The sequence below is a fragment of the Anabrus simplex genome, chromosome 2 (assembly GCF_040414725.1).
Source record: "Anabrus simplex isolate iqAnaSimp1 chromosome 2, ASM4041472v1, whole genome shotgun sequence".
Taxonomy (NCBI): domain Eukaryota; kingdom Metazoa; phylum Arthropoda; class Insecta; order Orthoptera; family Tettigoniidae; genus Anabrus; species Anabrus simplex.
This window is the reverse complement of record NC_090266.1, coordinates 949,114,629-949,131,479: the sequence shown is the minus strand read 5'-3', so window position 1 is coordinate 949,131,479 and position 16,851 is coordinate 949,114,629. Positions and strand designations below refer to the sequence as shown.

At 37.8% G+C, this 16,851-nt stretch overlaps 1 long non-coding RNA gene across 1 annotated transcript in view; it reads right to left on the bottom strand.

The window, feature by feature from the left end:
* Positions 1 to 16,851, bottom strand: part of LOC136863207 (uncharacterized) — a 512,317-nt gene that overhangs the window by 390,312 nt on the left and 105,154 nt on the right. Inside the window, exon 2 of the long non-coding RNA XR_010859173.2 lies at positions 15,733 to 15,824. This is a non-coding gene — a long non-coding RNA (uncharacterized lncRNA). The remainder of the gene's footprint in view (positions 1 to 15,732; positions 15,825 to 16,851) is intronic.

The window sequence follows — 16,851 nt, the reverse complement described above, 5'->3', positions numbered from 1 at the left end:
CCATTCTAGTACTGTACAGTAGCAGATATCCTTTATTTTCCATTGTGTGTGACTGGAAATAGGTATTGTTTCAAGCCTCTTCATAACAGTGAAAATAACGTTAAGGACACCGCCTGTCGCATCGCAGTACGTCAATCATACCGCGATGAAGAGGAACGCGATGTTCGCGCTTGAATCTCGGGATGTGCAATTGCCGCGCGTTTCGTTTATCTAAAGCGTCAAATTCACGTTGCAATATCTCGGGAAATAATTGACATATTGCGATGAAACAAACTCCATTAATTATGTGATTTTTCATGTTAACGGTTGGGCAAGAAATAATACAGGGTGCCCGTTTAAATAAACGTAAGTTTATGTTGAAAGTAATATTTTCTTACTTTTCTGACTGGGCCGAGGACCTTAGATGATAGGCCCCTTAAAACAACAAGCAAGCATCAACTTTTCTGACTGGCTCGTAGTATTTACTTTAATTAGCCCCTTCCCTGCCTTCATGCCCGACAAAATCATTTTTCAATATCTCTTGTTGTTGTAGATATATTTGCAGTGAACGTTTTAAATGGGCCACCCTGTATATAATAAAACAAAGGTCCAATAATACTGCCTTGATGAATTCCCATCTTAATTATTACAGGGTCAGATAAAGCCTCGCTTACTCTAATTCGCTGAGATCTATTTTCTAGAAACGTAGCAACCTATTCAGTCACTCGTTTGTCTAGTCCGATTGCATTCATTTTTTTTCCAGTAGTCCCCCATAATCCACCATATCAAATGCTTGAGACAGGTCGATCGCGATGCAGTCCATTTGACCTCCTGAATTTTAGATATTTGGAATCCTAGAAGTTGAGATTCAGTGGAATAACCTTTCCTAAACCCGAACTGCCTTCCATCGAAACAGTTATTAATTTCGCAAGCATGTCTAATATAATCAGAAAGAATGCCTTCCCAAAGCTTACATGCAACGCATGTCAAACTTACTGGCCTGCAACTTTCAGCTTTATGTCCATCATCCTTTCCTTCATACACAGGGGCTACTATAGCAAATCAACATTCATTTGGTATAGCTCTTTCATGAAAACAATAATCAAATATCTAATTCAGATATTTTACTATATCCAAACCCAATGTCTTTAATATATCCCCAGAAATCTTATCAATTCCAGCCGATTTTCTAGTTTTCATATTTTGCATCTTATTGTAATTGTCATTGTTATTATATGTAAATCGTAATAGTTCTTTAGCATTAGTCTCCTCCTCTACCTGGACCTTATCGTTGTAACCAACGATCTTTACATACTGCTGACTGAAGAGTTCTGCCTTTTGAAGACCCTCACATACTCACTCCGCTTGTCATAAATGATTCCTGGAATGTCCTTCTTGGAACCTGCTTCTGCCTTAAAGTACCAATACATGCCCTTCCATTTTTCACTAAAATTTGTATGACTGCCAATTATGCTTGCTATTATGTTATCCTTAGCCGACTTCTTTGCTAGATTCAATTTCCTAGTAATTTCCTTCAATTTCTTCTTATTTCCACAGCAATTTCTAACTCTATCTCTTCCCCATCTGCACATTCATCTTAGTCTCTTTATTTCCCTATTGTAGTGAGGAAATAGTAGTAGTAAGGTGGGTATTTATCATTCCTTACCACCTTCAAAAGTACAAACCCATTTTCACATTCCTCAGCAACTGCTTAAAACCAATCCCAGAATCCGTTTACATTTTTATTTACCGTTTCCCACCGATCATTTTTAAAAACTCCCTCATGCCTGTCTTATCAGCCATATGGTACTGCCTAATAGTCCTACTTTTAAGGCCTTAATTTCTATGACATTCATTTTAACTACGACGAAAACAGCTTAATGATCACTAATACCATTAATTACTTCGGTTTCTCTATAGAGGTCATCTGGTTTTATCAGCACCACGTCCACGATATTTTTCCCCCCTTGTTGGTTCCATCACTTTCTGAATCAGCTGTCCTTCCCTTATTAGCCCTATTTGCCATTTGTTGGTCATGCTTACCGTCGTTCGCAGTACCTTCACAATTGGTATTTGGTAAATTCAGATCTCCCGCTACAATCACATTCCTTTCCATGTCGTTTCCCCACACACCTGATTATCTTATTAAATAATTCTGAATCGGCGTCAGCGCTACCCTTTCCCTGTCTGACATCAAGTTGGCTCAAGAAATGAGCCTTACACCTAGAATTTCATGTTTGTCATCTTTATATTTTTCGTAGCTTACAAATTCTTCTTTCACCAGAATGAGTACTCCCCCTCCCACCATTCCTACCCTATCTCTACGATACACACTCCAGGTCCGTGAGAAAATTTCTGCCTCAATTTATATCATTTCTAAGCCATGAATCAACTCCTATTTCCATATCTGGTAACTATATATCTATTAAATTAATTCTATTTCTTTCTTTACAATACTTCTACAGTTCAACACTAACATTTTTATACCATCCCTACTTGAATTCTAAATCCCTGTAACCTTATCACCGCTCCCTACACCGAGGAGTTGTGAGCTTAACAAACGTGAAAACTTTGTAACAAGAAAGTAGTGGCTTGTGTTCTTATCACAAACATATAAAAGATGAATATGATGTAGTTTAGGTGAAGAAGCTGAATAAATCGGTCCTACAATACTCTCTCCATTTACACAATACATATAAAATGAAAAATCAGGATTGTTTTTCTCAAATCTTGAAAAGTAATATTGTCAGAATTTAATTAATATTGCATTTCATTGAACAAACATTAATACTGTGATATTCTTCAAGGACTGTGTTACTGGTTTTAACGCCACTGCAATACACCATAAAAAGCAATAGTCTCCATTATTCTGAACATTGATAACAGATTTTTATCTGCAATGGGTTTCGGAAATGGGATATATTGTCTTGCTGAATTTAATAGACCGAACTTGTAAACATTATGCTGAAGATGTGAAATACTTTGTAGTACTTTATTGCTTGCACTTTGGAAATGTATTAAGCAATTCGTCTACAATGTGTTCATGAAACCATTCTGAATATTATCAGAATATTACAGCTTTGCCATTTTCGATGTTATATAAAATGTTTCATGAATTTCATCATTAACTTTAAAAGAATAAATAAACATGCTAATATCGCATTCAGTTTAAGTGCAGCATTTGTAGATAGCATTGAAGCTACTTTATCTTTGAACACATCATAGCATGGTATTAATGAAAGAATTTCGATCTAAAATATTTATTGAATTTTTTATAATACCACTTCTTATACGTGAAGAAAACGTATATTAATAGTCTCCCAATAAGGAACCATGACATACAGAAACACGTATAAAACAAAACATCTTTCTGATATTGTATGAAGATAAAAATGTATTGTCGTATTGACTTTCAATTCATGCTATTTGTGTGATGTACTTTACGTTTTATAATAAACAATTTCATGTTATATATGGTTAAAACTAACAGCACCATGATATGTTACTGAAAATGTTCGTTGGTTTATTTCATAGAGATCATAATCAGAAAGTGCATTAACTCTATATTTGGTGAAAACACTTACAATCCTCACATGTACATAAAATTCTCCCACTGAAATAACACGGAATTGATGATCAACAGGAAGGTCGAAAAGTATGCGTTTTGGAATTCCTACGAAGCGACCGAGATTGTTAATTGCCTCCATTCTAAAAACATTTACTAATATTAGCCTACCCTTCTCTCCGCATAATTCACAGTTTGACCTCCCTTTCTTTTTGTGTTGAAAAGATTCTCCCCGATAATACATCAAAGCATGTTAAACTGCTACCTACCCTATTCCCAAAAAAGCGGTATGTTATTCACATTTAGTGTCTTGTTCAATGTCTAGAACACGGTGTACAATTAGTGTATTCACTGTACTATCGCGTTTAAGCAGCATGCCTGGCTTAAACCGTACATGGATTTACATGCGGAGCATCGTCAACGTGCTACTTCAACTTTTCAAAGTACGATATTCAAACTCATGAGTAACTGCATCTATGTAAAAAGTATGGAAAATGTTCGCAAACATCGTGACATTCATCTAACTAATAATTGGTATGGACGGTATGGTGCACGCAAGTACATCTCGAAACCAAAGTTTAAAACCTATAATGTCATTGATCGTGACATTATTACTGTTGAAATGAAAAAACCGAGACAGTTTATGCAAAGCCAGTTTATTTTGGAATGGTCATACTAGATTGCTCAAAACAAAAATGTATGATTTTCATTATGGTTTTGAAAAGCAGCAGTTTATGGATGTTTTACTTTTGTATATGGACACAGATAGTTTTATTTATCATATTCGGATTACAAACGTCTACAATGTAATGTATAACCATTCTAAATACGTCGACACTTCTAGTTTCTCATCATGCAATCAATTCGGCATTAAGCCACATAATAAGAAAGTAATGGGTCTCACGAAAGATGAATGTTATATGAATCTTATGACTGAGTTTATTAGTTTAGCACCAAAAAGGTATGGATACGAAACAGAAAATTCACAATCTGTGCGAAAAGTAGAAAGGTGTGTGTTCCAGTGTAGTTAGACATTTACATGTACAACACTATCGTAATGTTCTGGCTTCTAAAATGGTTGCTTTTTGTAGACAGACGAGAATAATTCCACGCAGTCACCATGTTTTTACTATTGAACAGAATAAATGTTCATTAATTGCATTTGATAATAAACTACAGTGGATAAGTGATAATCATACAAGAGTGCCTTGGGGATTCAAAACATACAGCTTTTGTCATGCTATGTATGACTTTTTAAAATGCAAAAGTAAGCCGAATAAAATAATTATTGTAGTTTACGATGTTATAATATATTTTAATGAGAAAGTTACATTGCTGAAAATATGTTTAAGTGCAAAAGGGATAAGATTATCTGAAATACAAAGTTTCCTACACTTTAGTTACCCATTTCCTATATTTTGATAAAATATTGAATATGAATGTAACACAAAAGTCGTACCACATTATAATATCATCATTAATTTTAAATTCTGTTTTCATTTCTGTATTGAAAATGTAGTATTATGTAAAATATGATATTCTCTACATTTCTGTCTCGTTTAACTGCTTTATTTTAAAAAGCATATCTGTACACACAAAAGAGAAAGTTTTATATGATTTCTAATTTGAATATATATGAATGCATTATACTAAAGCTCTGATGCTGTTGATGATATTACATCAATTTTTTAAATTTCTATTTTAATTCACGTATTGAATATGTAACATTATGTTCTGCTTTATTTTGAAATGTTGGATATGTATGTAAACATAGTCAAAAACATTATATCATTTCTATATGTGATTACATTATACAAAAAAGTCTTTGTTCATGTTGACGATAATTATGAGCATGATGATGATGATAATGAATAATACATTAAAGTTATATTGTTTTCACTATCAATCATCACACTTCTACTCATCTTCCTTTATCCTACTAATTATGTATTATTAATATTATGTGTCAAAAATGAATCTAAACATGCATACAAAAATAGGATACGAAAGATTATATTCCTGCTATAAAAGACAGAAATGTATAAATGAAATGAAATGAAATGTCGTATGGCTTTTAGTGCCGGGATATCCCAGGAAGGGCTCGGCTCGCCAGATACAGGTCTTTCTATTTGACTCCCGTAGGCGACCTGCGCGTCGTGAAGAGGATGAAATGATGATGACAACACATACACCCAGCCTCCGTGCTATTGGAATTAACCAATTAATGTCAAAATCCATGACCCGGCCGGGAATCGAACCCGGGACTCTCTGAACCGAAGGCCAATACGCTGACCGTTCAGCCAACGAGTCGGACAATGTATGAATGGTAAGTGTAAATGTAACATAATTCAAACAATATTATATTTTACCCTCATCCACCTAACAAACCTTGTGGCGTATGAAGACCGTTTTCTCCTCTTTCCCTTATAGACTTAGATTTAAAAGGAGGGAGAAAGACCTCATTCTCCTCCTAATAATCCTTGTAGGGTATTACAACAGTTTTCTCCTCCTCATAGTCTTTCTCCTCTTCTCCCACATGGAAAATATTAATTCATATGTACGTTTGCAGCTTATGCTCCAGTTCGGTGACTGATCAATAATGTAAGTATAACAGTCTTGTAAATGTTAAAAATATCACCGGGCGAGTTGGCTGTGCGGATAGGAGTACGCAGCTGTGAGTTTGCATCCGGGAGATAGTGGGTTCGAATCCCACTGCCGGCAGCCCCAAATATGGTTTTCCGTGTTTTCCTATTTTCACACCAGGCAAATGCTGGGGATGTACCTTAATTAAGGCCACGGACGCTTCCTTTCCATTCCTAGGCCTTTCCTATCCCATAGTCGCCATAAGACCTACCTGTGTCGGTGCTACGTAAAGGTAATTGTAATTATTACTTATTGTAGTTATTATTTGCCTGGCGTGAAAGTGGGAAACCATGGAAAATCATCCTAGGGGCTGCCGACAGTGGGGTTCGAATCCACTATCTACCCTCTCCACCCTCCACCCTAAGCTAACCCAATGGAGCTAGGTTAGCGTCCGTGTTTGCACGTTAGATTAAGGCGTCATTGTGACGTCATAACCTTACCCACGTGAGGTTACGCCTTCTCACGTAAGTAAGGTTTGACATCAAAATGTCGTCATTGACCTGACGTCATTGACTATGGTGAATGACCTCGGGTCATTGACCTTGCCTGCACCAAGAAATGCTGACTCAGCACCCATTGTTTTAGAACATATTTGCCCTTCTACTCACGTAGTTTCCGACCACCCTCTATAGGCCTACTGGTATAATGTTTCCTTGCTGTACTGAAGTTCCGCGCTTAGGACTTGAATAGATGATTATTCAGATGAATCTTGTGGGACAACGCATCGTTTAGTATGGGAATGACTCGGGCCACTATTGTTATGATGAACAAACTATATTCTAAGCATGTTTTTGCACGGTTCAGAGCGTTCGAGGTGAAGGGTATCCCTTGGTAGTAAAATACCATCCTGGGAGAATACACGTGATAAATATGGGAAGTGATCCATCTGTTCCAGTTTTGTATTCCCGGTCTGACATTCGTTTCTCTTAAGTTTCTTCCCAACAGTCACATGAAGAAGTTAAAAAAGATATTTTCATATATTTTCCCAGAGCTTGTCAATACAGACGTTCCAGCGTGAGTTTCCAATTAAGGTGGTGTGTAATTTAGGAAAGAATATCACATACCTTGGTTTAAAGTGGAGTTCTAATTTGAGCGCAATCCGATTTATTCTACAGACCACGTAATGAAACTTCAACGGAATCTTAGTCGCTTTAGAGTTATTTGAATGCAGATTAATTAATTGAAATATGATTACGTTCCAACTTAAACGTTATATTTCAGAACTTTCCAACTTTTAAATCCATACCGAAGTTTTAATTAAACCGATATAATCAGTATTCCTTAAGTTTTGACGCAGATTTTTTTTCATAAGAGCTTTACTGTGAAAGTTAAAGAAGGTGTGTAGCGCTGCTGTGTTGTTATGGAGGCGAGAGGCATAACCTTGCACCACCGGAATTGATTCGCATGAAGCATAATGATCACTATCGTGCACTTACTGTGGGCAGGATAATTTCTGTTAAATCATGTTACTACAGTGTTTCTACGAAGTGTTAAATGAGAATAGAGTTGGCAAGGTTTCCTCATACTTTGCTAACATTGGCTCACTGTGAGCATGTAATGAAACGAGGAAAGTACCCATAGGATGGCCACTAGATGTGATTTTGATCTAGGATTGGACTTCGTAACAATGACTTCGTGTTCGTCTCATGGTAAAGTGTACGAAATCAGAATGCACCAATGTGACAGTAGGTGGTGAATGATGATACTTTGTTGGCAGATTAAGGCCAAGTAAACGAAACCCATCACGTCAGAGAATTATAAGTGCTTACACCAGTAATTCAGCCTTAGTGATGTTCATACGACGTACCAGTGCCTATACTACCAATTTTTAATATAGGTCGATGTTTCATTTCAAATTAATATATTTCCCTCATTGACTTCTGTAAAGTAGACAAGTCTACAGCCACCGCCTGGAACAGATAATGCACCTTCTAGAGAGGGAAGATGGTCACGAAGTAACTGAAATTACCGCAAAATAAAGGCAAAACATTGGAAACCTCCGTGGCTCTGGCGGCAGCATGCCTACTTTTCATCGCTGGGTCCCGTGGTTCAAATCCCGTGCACTCCATGTGAGATTTGTGCTGGACAAAGTGGAGGCGGGAGAGGTTTTTCTTCGGGTACTGCGGTATTCCGTGTCATCTTTCTTTCCAGCACCCCCTGTGAGTGGGGACGCAGAAGAAAAATCCTTCCACATATCCACTGATTGTTGTAAGAGGCGACTAAAAGGGGTGACCAAGGGAAGATTGTGTTACAACCATGAAACTACTTGTGATTAGTACCATTACGCGGGGAACACCATGGGTCGCCTTTACTTGCGAGTAGTGCCACTATGTTAGGTACAGAACAGGTTTGTGATTAATAGCAGCAGCAGAGAGTGGCTTCACTGTGGCTTTACACTACCTGTGATCAGTACCACTATATAGCGACACCGTGCGTCTGCGTTGCCAGTGATTAGTAGCCACTATGTGAGGAACACCACAGGAATACCGGCCCCCGTGATTAGTACACCTATGTAAGGAACACCATTGGTTTGCGTTGCCTATGAATGGCGCCATTATGTGAGAAACACCATAGGTCTCCGTTACCTGTGCGACGTACGATACTTGTGAGTAGTACCATAATGTGTGGAACACCATGAGTTTACGCTACTTTTCATTAGTACCGCAACATGACAAATACCATGGTTCTACTTTACTAGCGCCAACGGCCGTAGCCGTGTTGAAACACCGGATCCCGTGAGATCTCCGAAGTTAGGCAACATTGGGCGTGGTCAGGAGTTGGATGGGTGGCCGGATGCAAGCTCGCAGTTCCGCGCACATAACCGCACAGCCAACTCGCCCTGTTTATACGATTATTGTACTACTAATAATTATGTTACACTACTCGCAAGCATATTTTCATTATCATTTAATTTTTGTTCCTATCTTCATGATTTTCATTTTTTCTTACTTTGGAAATTATCTTCTTCCCCCATCATGTAACTATTTCCATTATACCTATACGGGATTACTCTCTTGTCAAGTAGAACCACAGACTTCGTGACAGCGAGTTCTTCACGTTTATACATTTCGTTTTATTAAACAGAATGGAACATTCTTTCGTTTGTTAAGCGTTTTCTGTAACTCAACCTACTTGTTCAAAATCGAGATAAACTCTGGAAGAAAGAGATATTCAATATAAACCACTAAACATATTTATAATTTATTTTTGTGTCTGCGTCACTCAAAATAATGCTATACAACTAGTAGTCTCAGTTCATTACAACCCGCAATAGTTAGTGCATTCAAAAACTTCTCATATTTTATTTGGAAGTGCGATTTTTCACCTGTAGTCTTTCTAGGCCAGTCAATATTTGACAGTTTGCATCACTCTATAAAATAATTCATGAATTATAATGAAAGTTATAATGTAATATTACTGGTTAAAGGTGAACAACGCACGTGTTTCTTCTTTAGCTTTCTTTCTTACTTGAAGGTTCACATATTCAGTTATGTCAGTTTTTTTTTTAATAATTTCAGAGCCAGGAAGGGGAACGGTTTTAAAAGCTATTAGAAGGAAGAAACTTCCGAGGAGAACATGCCAGTTAACCATTAGGAAGATTATTGGTACTGTCACTATCTATCGGGAGGATTTTGCAATCAGCTGGAAAAGAGATTTCAGATTATTTCCGCGCATCAACTTCTGTCGCTTTGGGCAATATGTCAGAGAACGACATTGTAAAGCCTTGATAAATGGTCGTAACGGAAAGCTCTGACGTCAATATTTCAACACAGTACTAACTGTAGGCTTAACAACAAAGTTATTGACAAGAAATGATAATTCAAAACTTGTGCCGTCCATGACCACGTAAAGAGAAATATTGCAACGATATGTTTCCACATGTTACACAGAGAACTCCATTTGTCTGCCATTGAATTGGTGGACACAATGCTGCCACTAAACGTGAGCCAACTCATCAGACATCGTAGATAAATAAATAAAACACACACAAAGCAGCAGAGAAGAATAGCGAATACAATATTGAGGAACAATGGAAATTAATCAACTCTCCCGACTGGATCACTGGGTAACACCCTATCCAAACTGCGGGCGAGGGACTGTTTCTAATCTAAATGAATATGTTGGCCTCTAATAAGCAGTACTCATCCACGGGGGATTAAAATCGGTAGCTTTTGATATAGATTAGCTGGAAATACTGTCTTTTGTTCGACAAATTGACAATTGCTATACAGATAATAATCGTGCCAACAGTTCGATTTCTTCTCAACAATATTCCAAATTATACGCTTGGAAATAGGATTTATTATTCAAACTTCTTCCAGTCGACTACAAGAAACACTGGTTCGATACCTGACTGAATGTCTAGGTCTCCATAACTATCTCTAACCCCACAAGTTTCAAAACAACACCGAAAATTCTTAGTCTGTTGTGCGGGATGGCACACTGATAGCTTTTCGAGAGGGAAACCACGTCAAAATAGCATGGATTGGACGGTGTCGAAAATCGATGTTTGGCCACGTATGCACTTCAGATTTTGTCGAGAAACCTGTACCAGAATTATATCGTGCATATAATTACTAAAGCGGGTTCGAATTTTCTCTCTCTTATTTGATCATACAGTCTGCACGTACTGTACAGTATTCGACAATGTGCATCAACCTCTGCAAGTACGCTGAATGAGGATCGCTCATATTCCTAAGAGCCAAGAGGAACAGACACCAGACAATGAGTAACGGTACAAAAAAGTGCAGAGCGGCACAGGACTCAGACTATCATGGATTATAGTAGCCGGACTACAGAGAGGTGAATTATTTTCCCGACGACCTGTACACTGTGCCCAATGAACTGCTGCTCATCGGAGACTGTCGTTTACAGTGGTGAAGTGATCAGAAGGACTGGAGAGCAGAGGTACTGGCAGGAGCAAATATAGCCTCACCAATTACTCTGGATGCCAGTTAATGTGATGAAATCTTAGAACACGGTATTGCCCCGCGAATATGACTGAATGGGATAGATATGGTTGTGCACGTGTTTTCATCCGGGAAGACGTTATGTTTGATGGACGTACAGAGCATCAGATATTGGAATGCCATACTGTAATGGTCGAAGACTACTTCAATAAAATAATTCTTTCTCATGTTCATCTATTCGGAGATGCTGTTCGATCCGAGATTTTGTTCATGATCGATAATCCTAGGCCTCACTGTACTGCAGCTGTTGAGGGGCAGCTGGAGTGCGGAGATATTATCTGTCTGGATTGACATGTCCTTTCTCCCGATTTAAATTCCATAAAACATGTGTGAGAAGATGGCAGTGAAAAGTAAAGGGTTATATTATTACAAGAATTCCTTAGCAACCTTGTCTGAAGCATGGGTAGACGATAGAATGCATTCATGCATGGTTAACCGGAGATGTACAGTATGGAAGAAGCACTACATGACACTGTGTATAATCAAACCTTCGGTCACAGGAGGAAAACTGGACGGAAGAAAATTTTGTATATCTAAAAGTATTAGTCATCGGTTTCATAAAGTAATTAGCCTTCAAATCCGGGGAAATGAAAGTTGTGCTTGGCATCAGATATTCTGGTACTCTCGGAGTCTGAAGAGAGCAAGAGTTGAAAACGGGTTGTAAGCAGGAAAGAGAAAGGCTGCGCAGTGTAATTGATTACGGAATTGTATCCTGACACAGTTGTTGGACATTTGAGTGTGTTCAAATTCGAGACATTCTTGTCATGATATTTACTGCCATATTAAAGAACAACTTCCTAATGCAAAATTCCACGTAAAGCATCAATTAACGACCTATGACAGTTTGATATTGTGAAAGAGTGAAGCATGACACACGTAACTGGAATGTGGTTCTAGAACTAGCCATCAGCTGTGAGCTGCTAAGGAATAATGAGATTAAGTGAATCACGAGTGAAATGTAGTTCAGAAGAAATGGGAATGGAAGTCTTTGAAATGTGTGGCTGCGTAAAAATTTTGAGTGTGAGGTGTGCATACAGGCTGGTCGGAAACAACGTGAAACGGATGTATGATCGTTAGAGGTTTGGTCACACTGATAAATAATTTTTAAAAAGTAAATCGATATCTCGCACCGTCGACATTTTATCATCTGCTGAAGTTAGCCAATCAGAATGCTTCGCAGGTGAATTCAAATGGGCTTTGCGAGGCGGTATTGCTAAATCGGCGAGTGGCTTAAGACCGACTTGAGAGCCATGCCGAGAACACGCCGTGGGCTTCAGCTGGTGTTGCCATAGCTATGACGCGATTTTGTTCGCTCGGAGGTTCGTACTGAAATTCCTCCCCTGGTGAAGTTATTTTCTTCAATTGGCGCGCTCATATATCTGGTCCACGCTGTTTCTGGCCATCCTTTATAGGATCACAAATGAAGAGAGTACTGAATAATGTTGATGAGAGGAGAACAATTCGGCGAAATCCATCAGAAGGAGAGAAAGGTTAATAAGGGACGTCTTGAGTCACTCAGGACTTTGCGAGTAGCTGGTGAGGTAAGCAGGTGTATGTGTGTGTTTGAGGTACAAATAATCAAGAGGAAGGCAATATTTATTTATGATAACCAGATTCGCGTCGATGAAGGAGTACGTAGAATGGAAGGGCTGCATACATACTGCATCATCTGATTCATGGACTGATGTGGCAAAGAAAGTGTAACAAATTGCCGAAAAGTTCGTCAGGAATCGCACATCCTTAGGTTATTTCCCACCTCATTGTATTTATGGAAGTTAATGAAAGTTTGTCGTTTTTAAATGTTACTATGTTTTCCGAGGGGCAGAAGATAAACTTATCGATACATTTTACGTGATAATTACGTCTGGATCTCGACCATAATGAATTTATCACTCTCTGTTCTAATAAGTAAGAAATGCAGGTTATGCTTCTCTACAAATGTATACATACCACTCCCGTAACAAATTAAATATCTTAATTTTTTCACAAAGAAGGAAAGGAGGAATTCCCTTAAGAATGGAGTTATGAAAGGAATCAAATTAATGAATAATGCATGAACAATTTTCGTTCAGAGATTAAGGAACAAGGAAGGAGAACTGAATTAATTAGATCAAGAGGCAAGATAGAGAGATAAAAAAGGAGAGACAATAGTGGAGGCAAATATCAAAGAAGAAAGCAGCAAAAGAGGGTAAAGTAATGATGTTATGATAATAATTTAGTATCCCGTGGTGTGCCTTTATTTTGATTGAGTGGAGTACAGTACACAACTAACCTGAAATTAACATAGAAAGCTCCGTGTTAATGTTCTGTAATTCCACAGGATATAAATGATGTTTTCTTCGCACTTAGAACGAAATTAGTGTTGGAAGTCGCAATAATTTTATGAAGGTTCTCCAGTCACTTAATGACCGTGCTCTTATTTTAATATCGAAGCTACTTAAAATTGCAAATTAAATAATGAATGTCCGTCATTGTGTGGTTAATACTGTAGGATAAGATGGATGGAAACTGAGGCATGAACGACGTAAGCTCAAGCATTATCCCCTACTTCCAGCGGTGTAAATCATTAGATGTCATTCTAGACAGCAGGCTATTTTAATCGATATATCACTTTCCTAATTTTATAATATTGTCATCACTACCCACATCTATGATACCATCTTTGTACATACATACATACATACATACATACATACATACATACATACATACATACATACATACCATTATTATACACTGTTATGCCTTTCAATCTTCAATCCACAATCCTCTGTTAATGAACTAGGCTCCTCCACAATCTATTCGCAAGTAATCCTCAGTTCTCTTCTACATTTCTTTCCTGAAATCATAATTCATACGCACGACATCATCAGGTGAGTTAATTTCTAGCTTGGCCTCTAACTCATCATTGTTAGTATCCTCCTGTTATTGTTCCTACCTGTTTATATCAGCAATAATTATCGCTACGTTCATGCCTGATATTATTGCTGCAGACAAATAACTGGGGCTGCGTTCTACTGAAAGCAAATTGATTTATAAGTTGGTAATTTGGGAAATTCACCTTAAGACTATCCATTTTCCATTTTTCATGTTGTTTAATGCCGTGGACAATTTAGTGCATTGAAAAATAACTATTAGCAAAAGAAAAAATTCCAGAAATAAAACTGCACTATTTTAGTGATCATATGGTACCTCTGATATCATCAAGTGCCAAGCGCAATTTAAGTCCCATTTTTTATATAGATTACAGTGATGTGATGATCATACTCATCCTTCTCTGTAATTATCCCTAGGTTTAAAGTCACCCTAAATGCGGATACAACAGCGTTATGTGCCTGTAATTCTGGATATTTTTTCTTGATATGCTGCAAGCCACAGTTGACTCCCGGTTTCACCATCCTATACTATCCTCTTCCCTAAGGCATAGTGTGTTTTGTTTTAGGAGATGTCGAAGTACCGGAAGATTTCTGTTCTTTTACGTTTCAGTAAATCCTGGCATGACTTTCTCGATTTAGTAACTCTTAAATATCAACCGTCTATGATGAGATTCGGTCCCACAGCCATGAGTACAGCAGGCCTGTGCGTTACTAACTTGGTGGACTTAAGATCATGAGCCGAATATACGAGCAATATACTGGAGATAAAAAACTTTATTCACGTAAAATAAAGCTTTCTGAATTCAGTGTTTGTATCCTCAGTATGTTCCATCCTGTGTAATTAACATAAAGGTTGTCAGCTTCTTTGGCTAAGTGGTACTGCACTACCTATTGTTCCGAGGGTCCCGAATAAGATTCCCGTGCGGTCTGTGGGATTTTAATCGCGAATGGTTAATTCGAATTGCTCGGTGATGGGTAATTTTACTTTCTCTACACTTCTGCAACTCTCACACGAGATATAACACGTTCCTTCCCTACAACTACACGCAATACCTCAGATACCGGACACCACGCACCCTCCTGTACGTGTCTGCCTAGGAAGGGCCGTAATCAGTCTACAATGACCACATGATTTTTAAATTATAACATGAAGGTTATAAGGCTATAAGGCCTGATCGTTCCGTGTTAGAACGGAAAGTTCTTTCCAACGAATTTGAAAGTTGGAGTCGGCACTATTTTCAAAATTTTCTTTCAGTGGGTGCCAATTGTTAAGGATAATTCGCATCTATGTATGAACACAGCATTAAAAACAAAGTAAATTAAGAACAAAGTAAACTTCTGACACACAGGACCCATTAGAAAATTACAGAACTCTATGTGATGCCATTTACAATAGGGTGTTCAATTTAGTTGAAGGTAGCACATCTCCCTCATCAAAGCTCAGTGGGACCATCAACATTACAGTCACGGATCTGGAACGAGACTCAGGTGGAACACACCTGCATAGAATACCAATTACTGTTAACTGAATGTGTTTGCAGTAAATTAACATCCCTCGATGTTAATGTTTGAGAGTGACTCTTCAACGTCTGGCAATCAAGCTGATAGAGAGATCTCTCTATCACTAATACGGCATTATGACAGATTACAGAATGCCACTGCTAATTAAAAGATATTGTGTAAACGTAAATGTACCTACCGTATTCAAAAACGTTGATATCATTTTTTGATACCTAGTTTGGAGGCGAATTAACTCGTATTAGGGCAGCTTGTTCTCTGCTTGCAGTATTTCTGTAAGAGAAATGAGCATATAAATATGCTGTAGAAATAGGGTCAACGTAATATTAATGAATAACTTACGATAATAATAATAATAATAATAATAATAATAATTTTATCTGCATTACGACTCGCGAAATAAATGTCGGTATTCAGAGGCGCCCATGTGTAGTAAATTTTGTGCCGCAACTTTTCTACGTGTCAGTAAATCTATTGGCACGAGGCTGGCGTATACGAACACTTTAAAATACAACAGGACCCACCAGTTTGGCCAATTCTACCGTCTGAGCCATTCATCTAGGGATGTTCAATTAGACTATGCGATGTCCAGAATTAACACCCATATTTAATTTTGAAAATATGTACATATTTTCAAAATATGTAGACTCTTGCATATCTTCTATAGTTTCCAAATGAAACTTAAATATAATACTTATGAAGGAAGGTTTACAAAATTCACGCACCAAGGATGGAAATTTCAAAATATTGTCTTAAAAATATAACCAGGTAAATGCTGTAGTATATCAGATTTACGCATTTAAGAGGACATACAAGGGAGTTTAGTGCCAAATAAAGTTACCAAGCTCCCCGTTGTCCTAGAGGAGATACAGTGAGACGTCGTGTAGGGATCAATATAATCTCTTATTGCTAATTAAGGCTTTTAATTACCAATATGTATTTTAATGTCCGCAGACGAGGTTTTGAGGAAACCGAGTTTAAAATGTTGAAGAAATATGCTAAAGGACATTATTAAATACACAATATTTTTCTATCCGCCTCCATGGATAAACGGTTAGCGTGATGGACTTTGGTTCAAGGGGTCCCGTGTTCGATTCGTGGACCAGTCGGGGACTTTAATCACGACTGATTAGGTTTCGGGACAGGGTGATAGTGTTTGTTCCAACACTCTTCTCTTCATGTTCAGCCAACATCACACACTAACAACCACTGCATAAACACACACCCCTCCATTTATAAGGTTGGCGTCAGAAAGGGCATCCGGTCGTAAAACAAGGTCAAATTAACATATGCAACCCAG